Here is a 10,665-nt window from a genome sequence, read left to right as displayed (position 1 = left end):
ATTCTTTGCCTCTAACCCTGTTACGGGGGCTGAGTCACTGGCTTGCTGGGGCTCTCTCGTGCGTCCCTGGGGGGGGGCGTCACCGGGGTGGGTTGATTCACTGTTGTGGTCGGCCTGTCTGGGTCCCCCCCCCCCTTTGGGTTGTACCCGTGTCGGAGATCTTTGTGGGCTATACACGGCCTTGTCTCAGGATGGTAAGTTGGTGGTTGAAGATTTCCCTCTAGTGGTGTGGGGGCTGTGCTTTGGCAAAGTGGGTGGGGTTATATCCTTCCTGTTTGGCCCTGTCCGGGGTGTCCTCGGATGGGGCCACAGTGTCTCCTGACCCCTCCTGTCTCAGCCTCCAGTATTTATGCTGCAGTAGTTTATGTGTCGGGGGCTAGGGTCAGTTTGTTTATCTGGAGTACTTCTCCTGTCCTATTCAGGTGTCCTGTGTGAATCTAAGTGTGCGTTCTCTAATTCTCTCCTTCTCTCTTTCTTTCTCTCTCTCGGAGGACCTGAGCCCTAGGACCATGCCCCAGGACTACCTGACATGATGACTCCTTGCTGTCCCCAGTCCACCTGGCCATGCTGCTGCTCCAGTTTCAACTGGCCTGGGCCCTAGGACCATGTCCCAGGACTACCTGACATGAGGACTCCTTGCTGTCCCCAGTCCACCTGGCCATGCTCCTGCTCCAGTTTCAACTGTTCTGCCTTACTATTATTCAACCATGCTGGTCATTTATGAACATTTGAACATCTTGGCCACGTTCTGTTATAATCTCCACCCGGCACAGCCAGAAGAGGACTGGCCACCCCACATATGCTCTCTCTAATTCTCTCTTTCTTTCTCTCTCTCGGAGGACCTGAGCCATAGGACCGTGCCCCAGGACTACCTGACATGATGGCTCCTTGATTGTCCCCAGTCCACCTGACTGTGCTGCTGCTCCAGTTTCAACTGTTCTGCCTTATTATTATTTGACCATGCTGGTCATTTATGAACATTTGAACATCTTGGTCATGTTCTGTTATAATCTCTACCCGGCACAGCCAGAAGAGGACTGGCCACCCCACATAGCCCGGTTCCTCTCTAGGTTTCTTCCTAGGTTTTGGCCTTTCTAGGGAGTTTTTCCTAGCCACCGTGCTTTTACACCTGCATTGTTTGCTGTTTGGGGTTTTAGGCTGGGTTTCTGTACAGCACTTTGAGATATCAGCTGATGTACGAAGGGCTATATAAATAAATTTGATTTGATTTGATTTGAAGATGCAGTAGATGGTATAGAGTACAGTATATACATATGAGATGAGTAATGTAGGGTATGTAAACATATAAAAGTGGTATTGTTTAAAGTGGCTAATGATACATGTATTACATAAAGATGGCAAGATGCAATAGATGGTATAGAGTACAGAATATACGTATGAGATGAGTAATGTAGGGTATGTAAACATTATATTAAGTGGCATTGTTTAAATTGGCTAGTGATACATTTTTTACATCAATTTTTCCATTATTAAAGTGGCTGGAATTGAGTCACTTTCGGTCCCAGCTTTGGTGCACCTGTACTGACCTCGCCTTCTGGATGATAGAAGTTTGAACAGGCAGTGGCTCGGGTGGTTGTTGTCCTTGATGATCTTTATGCCTTCCTGTGACATCGGGTGGTGTAGGTGTCCTGGAGGGCAGGTAGTTTGCCCCCGGTGATACGTTGTGCAGACCTCACTACCCTCTGGAGAGCCTTGTGGTTGTGGGCGGAGCAGTTGCCGTACCAGGAGGTGATACAGCCCGACAGGATGCTCTCGATTGTGCATCTGCTCTCGATTGTGCATCTGTGTGGGTGGACCAATACAGTTTGTCCATGATGTGTACGCTGAGGAACTAAAAACGTAGTACCTTCTACACTACTGTCCCGTCGATGTGGATAGGGGGGTGCTCCCTCTGCTGTTTCCTGAAGTCCACGATAATCTCCTTAGTTTTGTTGACGTTGAGTGTGAGGTTATTTTCCTGACACCACACTCCGAGGGCCCACACCCCCTCCCTGTAGGCCGTCTCGTCGTTGTTGGTAATCAAGCCTACCACTGTAGTGTCATCTGCAAACTTGATGATTGAGTTGGAGGCGTGCATGGCCACGCAGTCGTGGGTGAACAGGGAGTACAGGAGAGGGCTGAGAACGCACCCTTGTTGGGCCACAGTGTTGAGGATCAGCGGGGTGGAGATGTTGTTACCTGGCCCGTCAGGAAGTCCAGTACCCAGTTGCGCAGGGCGGGACCGAGACCCAGGGTCTCGAGCTTGATGACGATTTTGGAGGGTACTATGGTGTTAAATGCTGAGTTGTAGTCAATGAACAGCATTCTCACATAGGTATTCCTCTTGTCCAGATGGGTTAGGGCAGTATGCAGTGTGGTTGCGATTGCGTCGCCTGTTGACCTATTTGGGCGGTAAGCAAATTGGAGTGGGTCTAGGGTGTCAGGAAGGGTGGAGGTGATATGGTCCTTGACTAGTCTCTCAATGCACTTCATGATGACGGAAGTGAGTGCTATGGAGTGGTAGTCGTTTAGCTCAGTTACCTTAACTTTCTTGGGAACAGGAACAATGGTGGCCCTCTTGAAGCATGTGGGAACAGCAGACTGGGATAAGGATTGATTGAATATGTCAGTAAACACACCAACCAGCTGGTCTGCGCATGCTCTGAGGGCGCTGCTGGGGATGCCGTCTGGGTCTGCAGCCTTGCGAGCGTTAACACGTCTAAATGTTTTACTCACGTCAGCTGCAGTGAAGGAGAGTCCGCAGGTTTTGGTAGCGGGCCGTGTCAGTGGCACTGTATTGTCCTCAAAGTGAGCAAAGAAGTTGTTTAGTCCGTCTGGGAGCAAGACATCCTGGTCCGCGACCGGGCTGGTTTTCATACACACACACTCTCTATCTCTCAAACATTCTCATACACACATACTCTCACACACACTCTATATCTCTCATACAAACTCTCTCTCTCTCTCTTACTCACACACACACACACACACACACACACACACACACACACACACACACACACACACACACACACACACACACACACACACACACACACACACACACACACACACACACACACACACACACACACACACACACACACACACACACACACACACACACACACACACACACACACACACACACACACACACATGTGTACATCTCTCCTCTCAGGTTATCAGATATAGGAACGAGCTGATGCACTCCTGTGAAATGCCAGTAATTGAGGTGCTTTCAGGTGAACATACAGCTGTGTGTGTGTGTGTGTGTGTGTGTGTGTGTGTGTGTGTGTGTGTGTGTGTGTGTGTGTGTGTGTGTGTGTGTGTGTGTGTGTGTGTGTGTGTGTGTGTGTGTGTGTGTGTGTGTGTGTGTGTGTGTGTGTGTGTGTGTGTGTGTGTGTGTGTGTGTGTGTGTGTGTGTGTGTGTGTGTGTGTGTGTTATATCAGCTCACGGCTCTCTGTGTGATTTTCATATCGTCATTCCGTCCTTCTCTCATCCCGGGATTTAGGGTATTACCAGCTTAGTTCACAAGGCAGTGGCAAAAAAACAATAAAAAGCACATTGGGCGTCTATTTCCAGAATGCTAACAAAAGTGGTACAAGTAATAGAGAATTTCCATGGAAGCTGCTAGCTAAATATGCTAACGAGCACAAACAAAAATAAACCATTTGCAAAGACAGGCAATCCAGCTCATAAAGTTATACATATATAGGTTGGAGTTACCGAATGTCATTTTGGATGAGTTTGGCCATTTACAAGTGAATGTGAATGAGAGACATTGTGCAAATGAACAGAGTTTTGACGCGTGCTTGTCTAAAGAAAGAACAATGCTGGAGCAGACAGGCCAAGAAAGGAGAATATAAAAAATGCAAGGAAATCAAGGTAGCAGTGGCAGCTGTACAGATAACTCATCCAAGGGGCTTTGACTTCTCAAACACAGCAGAAAACTAATACGATATGATGCCCCATCACCTTATTAATTCAGCCATTTACTTACATAACTAGCAAATTATACTTAGTGGTTGTGTTAATGCAGGAAAAAAAGATAAAACGCATAAGAAATATCTTGCTGAATTTTCTAAATGCAGATTTTCAATTCTTCTTATTGTAGTTTCTGCTTGGCATCAGACTCATTTTGTGATTCATTTGCACTTCTTCACTTGGATGAGAATTCACGAAAGGACATTCTATCAGCATTTAGCACTCTGACTGATGTGTAGCTACTTTTGTCCCTGCAGCCAGTCTACTTTTCTCTAGTAACATGCAACAATGACTTTCAGCAAAACATTTGGAAAGGTAACTGGCTGCATTCTTTCTATGATGAACATTAGAAATATGATGGTCATGCATCGTTTAGCAAGACAGACAGACAGACAGACAGACAGACAGACAGACAGACAGACAGACAGACAGACAGACAGACAGACAGACAGACAGACAGACAGACAGACAGACAGACAGACAGACAGACAGACAGACAGACAGACAGACAGACAGACAGACAGACAGACAGACAGACAGACAGACAGACAGACAGACAGACAGACAGACAGACAGATGTAATTGCAGGGTACAGTGAAAATCTTACGCTCCAACAGTACAGGTCAAATGAAACAGTAAACAAAATAAGAAGAGAAGTGAATGACTAAAGATAAATATATATGTATATATACACACACATTTACAACAGTGGGGTCAGGGTTAGAGTCAGTTGGGAAATGTCCATAGGGGGAGCAGCAGGGGGGGGGGGGGGGGAATGAGTGAAAGGATCAAAAATATATACTATATACATATTTATGCTGTAACAAAGATGAATGTCCATTGGGGTTTGGGGGCACGGTACATGTTTGTTGGAGAGGAGGTGGGGCAGTCTGACTGTTTTTACCACTGTACTGCCGTGATGCTCCTATACTGCCCAGGTCTGAGTAATGGAACTGGAGAGAACAGGCCATTTGAGAAAAACAAACATTTTATTTTACTAGGAAGTCAGTTAAGGACAAATTATTTTTTTTCAACGATGGCCTAGGAACATTGGGTTAACTGCCTGTTCAGGGGCAGAACGACAGATTTGTACCTTGTCAGCTTGGGGATTTGAACTTGCAACCTCTCAGTTACTAGTCCAACACTCTAACCACTAGGCTACCCTGCCACCCAATGGCTTGGTGGCTGTCCCTGATGATCTTCTTGGCCTTCCTGCGACACCTGGTGTTGTTGGTGTCTGGGAGGGCAGGCAGTGTGCACCCAATGGTGCTTTCGGCTGAGTGCGTCACCCTCTGTAGCACCTTGCGGTCCGCGGCGGTGGAGTTACTATACCAGGTTGTGATGCAGCCTGACAGTATGCTCACGATGGTGCTCCTGTAGAACACAGTAACGACCCTCTGGGACTTGACACATTTCTTCAGCATCCTAAGGTTGTTTATAAAAACTTTTTGATATTGATATTGATATTGATATTGATATTGGAGCCTTGAGAACATTGGAAATATACTATTTAAACATTCTACTCCCTTTCTATGGCCATTCAACCCCTATACCCATTATTTGCATAATGGACAAAACCATCTGCATGTCAATATGATGCAGTGGTAACCTACAGAAAGACTGCACGTAAGGTAATAAACATAATAGCATGGTAGGCTAAATAAACAGCATATAAGCTATGATGATATACACATAGGCATATATGTATTTTAATCTGTAGTTACACCTAGCCTATTATAGGCCTATAATAAACTCCTCTATGAAGATGTGCTTATTATCACATATGGCCCTATATTGAGTAGCTTATTGGCAATATAATAAGCTATAGACTTATAAGTTGTTGCCTGTTTCAAATGGTAACAGGAGTCCTGCGTGGCCTAAACAGTGCAACACCGTATCAGCCCCTTCAAAACGCCCTGATTCTTCATGTCACCCCTCACGCAGGTCCACTGATGACATATTCCAAGTATTTGCTTTTCAAAATGCAGTATATCCATCACTTTTTATGATTGTTTTCTTATTACTCACAAGAACATCACAAGGCCTACTAAAGTTGTTCAGACCAATCCACTGTTTATAACTAATAGTCTCACTGCTTATAACCTATATCAATCAGCATTGTACCAGGTGCCTATCTCAGTAGGTTATAGTTTGTGAACTGTAAAATTCTATTTTTTTAATATGATGAATATATCAATAGACATCAATTACTTTTGGTATAACAACTATCAAATCATATGCTGCTGCAAACAGGCTATAGATTATTGTCCATCAGCCAGTAAGTTTCAATAGGACAAATGGGAAGAGCCCACATGTCCTATCATTTGAAATGATGGCGTAGGATACAATGTACTGCTGAAATATATGGGTTGGGCAACAGTACATTCCACTCAATATCACATTTTCATTGATACACCGTTAACTGATTTAAAGTCAAACATCAAAGCGAGTGATAGGCTGTTGGATTTGGCAAGTGACACTTTAGAAACGTGATGTTGTACTTACAATGTTGCAAGGGGCAGCAATGACTTCCAGCATGCTGCACCAACACTTTATTACATCTAAATAATTCATTCATACTATGTAATCGATTGAAACACACAGAGCTGTTAGTGGTTAATGCATTTATTTAGTTATTTTTACAGTTCCATTGAGACCAAGGACTCTTTTGCAACTCACTCCACAAAATCACAATCACAGCTGCATAGAAAATACTCTAAGAAATTTGAAATAAAACAATCATGAAGATCAACCACATTCCTCAGTAAAGAGGTCCTCAACCGACATTCTGATGTCGCCATCCTCTAGGACCGGAAGAAACGGAGTCGAGGAGGTGAGGAACTATGGCCACAAATGCACTGAAATGACACATTCCTTCTCCACTAGCACATCATCAGGCAAATGACATTCCCTGGATGGGTTCAGAAGGTGAGGGATCAGGGGTCAATGTCGGAAGACCAGGCTGCTCCCGAGGGAGGTGGTGGCTGCTTTCTCCCTCTCCTGCGGGAGAGAGCGAGACAGAGAGACAGAGGTAGAGGTGGTGTATGATTTCAGAAAACATAGCAGTTGTCATCTGAGCTCTCAGCAATAGGACTTTTAGGAATAAGACTTATATCTGAGTATTAATCTACATCAGAGTCATCAAAAATAGCCCTTTCTCCCAGAATCAGCTTGTGGTAGGTGTTCCTGGTGTTTTGTGTCAGTTCACTCAATCTTCTCTTCAGGAGGCAGAGAAGGCCATTCCTCCCTCCCTCCAACATCTCCACTGCATTGCCTAAAAGTCATATGTAAAACAGCAAATTATTTACAATTCCACAATAGTGTGGAATTATTCTAAAAATAGTGTAAACCTCAACTTACTCTGATATTGCAGCTGTAGGGACAGTGCCTCTAGAGTTCCTGCTGCTCTTTGTAGGCACCCCCAGTGCTTCTTCATCTCCTGCACCAGGATCCTCTCTTCCTCCTGCAGTCTGTCCACCAACATCAGTCTGCCCAAGATTGCCTTTTGGATGACAAAATGGCTGTTGCCTCACAGAGGTATAATATAACAAAATGGCTGTTGCCTCACAGAGGTATAATATAACAAAATGATTGCAGCCTACGCTGAAGGTAAAAGTGAAATCACAATAGATATACTTACTGGTGCCAAGTCTCTCCCATGGCCACACTATTGAGCAGCCACTGTGGGGAGCCTAAACTCTGCCTGCTGCTTGTGAAGTTGAACAATGTCAGCTGTCAAGGCTGCCTTGTCCTCAACAATTTCTCAGAATCTGATGCCTCCTCTTGTTACCGTCTGAATGAAAAGGGGTGATTAGACGGACTGTAGATTCAGATATATTACATGACTCTTGGTTATAGAGCTACTATAGAGGCACAAACAAAGAGAGTACAAAGCAATCAACTCATTTCTAAAGCATTTGTTGTCATGCTGTTGTAACATTATACAAGGCATGCAGAGTTGTGACTCACAAGATACTCTGCTGTTTATGGTCATGTCATTTCTCAGTTTAGTTAAATGTTTTACATTAAATCAATGAATAACATAGGTCATGCCTACATTTGATTATAAACATGGTCTGATGTGTATGACTAATTCATTTTCTTTCACAAATCAGTTTCAATGCTTGATTAATAATGTGTTTGAGGTCATTTTGTCATTGGGCACTGTCTGCCCCATTTTCCCCTGTTTTCCCCGTCTTTCCTGTTTGCCTTGTCTGACCATCCTGAAGTGTGGCTGTCAAACGCAGGGCAAGTTACAAACATGACTCCAATGACATCAATGCAATTATGAAGTTGAAAGACAGAGAAACATGAACTTTTCTACCTGTTGGATTCTGGCTCGAAATACACTTATTCCTGTCATCATATTATAATGTACTGATTACCTAACATGTATAAGAAATGTACATGTTAGGGGTCAATAAGGTTTAATAGGAACTTGGTGTATGGAAAGTTATTGAGTGAGACAAGGGGAAGTGCAGAAAGTTCCTATTCTGTTCAAGCATGTTGTTGCTGAATATTAATATTTCTAAGGAAGGAGGCAAAGTGTAACAATCTAGTTTCAGTTCCTGATGAGGCAGGCCAGTTTCTGTGGAACTAGGACAATGGGTTTGTGCCCGTAGGCGATGTTGCTGGTAATGTCTGTGAGGACCTGCCTTACAACAGGCCTACAAGCCCTCAGTCCAGCCTCTCTCAGCCTATTGCGGACAGTGTGAACAATGATGGAGGGATTATGCATTGCTGATGTAACTCGGGCAGTAGTTGTTGCCATCCTGTACCTGTCCCGCAGGTGTGATGTTCGGATGTACCGATCTTGTGCAGGTGTTGTTACACATGAATTGTTACACATGAATTGTTACACATGAATTGTTTATGGTTCATTAAACAAGCACGGGAAACAGTGTTTAAACCCTTTACAATGAAGATCTGTGAAGTTACTCAGATTTTTTCAAATGATCTTTGAAAGACAGGGTCCTGAAAAAATTGACTTTTCTTTTTTTGCTGAGTTTAGAATAATTGTTTGTCTTATTCATGCAAGGCGTTGACTCCGCCTAGTGGGGAATGTAGAAATATATGCTTGTGGGTTGAATAAACATGGTTGGAGCTTTTTTCTGGTTGTCCGTTTCAGTTTTTGCTCTATTTGTTCAGAATCTAACATACTTTCAGGCCCCTGCTGCACCTCAGCAACCCACTCCTTAAGGGCAGCATCATTGATGTCCAGGAGGCCGGTCTCCTCCTTCAGTCTTTTGACATTCTGAAAAATATAATTAAATTAAGGAGTAACATAGAAGCCCCTCCAACACTGTGCACGCCTGCACAATTTTATGCAACATCGCAGCAGAAGACAGCACGCACCGTGGCAGCAGAAGACAGCACGCACCGTGCCAGCAGAAGACAGCACGCACCGTGCCAGCAGAAGACAGCACGCACCGTGCCAGCAGAAGACAGCACGCACCGTGCCAGCAGAAGACAGCACGCACCGTGCCAGCAGAAGACAGCACGCACCGTGCCAGCAGAAGACAGCACGCACCGTGCCAGCAGAAGGCAGCACGCACCGTGCCAGCAGAAGACAGCACGCACCGTGCCAGCAGAAGACAGCACGCACCGTGCCAGCAGAAGACAGCACGCACCGTGCCAGCAGAAGACAGCTCCCACCGTGCCAGCAGAAGACAGCTCCCACCGTGCCAGCAGAAGACAGCTCCCACCGTGCCAGCAGAAGACAGCTCCCACCGTGCCAGCAGAAGACAGCTCCCACCGTGCCAGCAGAAGACAGCTCCCACCGTGCCAGCAGAAGACAGCTCCCACCGTGCCAGCAGAAGACAGCTCCCACCGTGCCAGCAGAAGACAGCTCCCACCGTGCCAGCAGAAGACAGCTCCTTCTACAAGAACAGTGGATTTGTAAAGTATTTAGACCCTTTGACTTTTTCCACATTTTTATGTAACAGCCTATTTTTAAAATTTATGAAATACATATATTTTTTCCTCATCAATCTACACACAATACCCCATAATGACAAAGCAAAAACAGGTTAAGAAGTGTTTACAAATGTACTAATTTGAAGCCTTGAGTCTTCTTGGGTATGCTTGAAGCTTGGCCAAAATGTCTACAAACATGTTTTTGCTTTGTCATTATGGGGTAATGTGTGTAGATTGATTGTAGGAAAATAAAATAATGTAATCAATTTTAGAATAAGGCTGTAACGTAACAAAATGTGGAAAAAGTTAAGGAATCTGAATGCTTTTGTACTGTACATTTCTTAGGCATACATCTCGCCTCTGCACATGTTGAGGGCCTTGAGGAGCACACTGTGTCGGGAAACTGCTATCTCAAGGCCCTCATCTACTTTAGCAGATGATTTTCCCAACGTCTCTTTTGGCATCTGTCCACTCTGACTCACACTCCTTGCCTGGCATCAACAACAGGAAAATCACAGTGAAATGCAGAGATTAACTAACCATTTTTCTTTATGGAAAATGACCTTCTAGTTGACAATTAATGTTCTTCCAAAAAGAAGACCAACTGCAATATAACACCACAAAAATATACTTCATAACAAAAAGACCAGCATGCACTTTAAGAAGGTATAATTATACCCTGAACAAAACATCTTGTCACGAACCGGCTCAAAGCCCGTAACAAAGGGAGACAACGTGGAGATAAGGAGTAGCAAAATAAA

The 10,665-nt window shown here is 44.5% G+C and overlaps 1 long non-coding RNA gene across 1 annotated transcript; it reads right to left on the bottom strand.

Annotated features, from left to right (window-relative positions):
• Positions 1–6,916: 6,916 nt before the first annotated feature.
• LOC124030348 lies at positions 6,917–8,553 on the bottom strand. The gene is made up of 3 exons (XR_006837947.1): positions 7,629–8,553; positions 7,349–7,490; positions 6,917–7,262 (listed from the first exon to the last, which is right to left on the bottom strand). It is a non-coding gene; the product is annotated as an uncharacterized LOC124030348 (long non-coding RNA).
• Positions 8,554–10,665: the final 2,112 nt, after the last annotated feature.

Source organism: Oncorhynchus gorbuscha, unplaced genomic scaffold (genome assembly GCF_021184085.1).
Source record: "Oncorhynchus gorbuscha isolate QuinsamMale2020 ecotype Even-year unplaced genomic scaffold, OgorEven_v1.0 Un_scaffold_10764, whole genome shotgun sequence".
In the NCBI taxonomy this organism is placed as follows: domain Eukaryota; kingdom Metazoa; phylum Chordata; class Actinopteri; order Salmoniformes; family Salmonidae; genus Oncorhynchus; species Oncorhynchus gorbuscha.
Note: the sequence above shows the minus strand (reverse complement) of the source record. Positions and strands in the feature narration are given on the sequence as shown.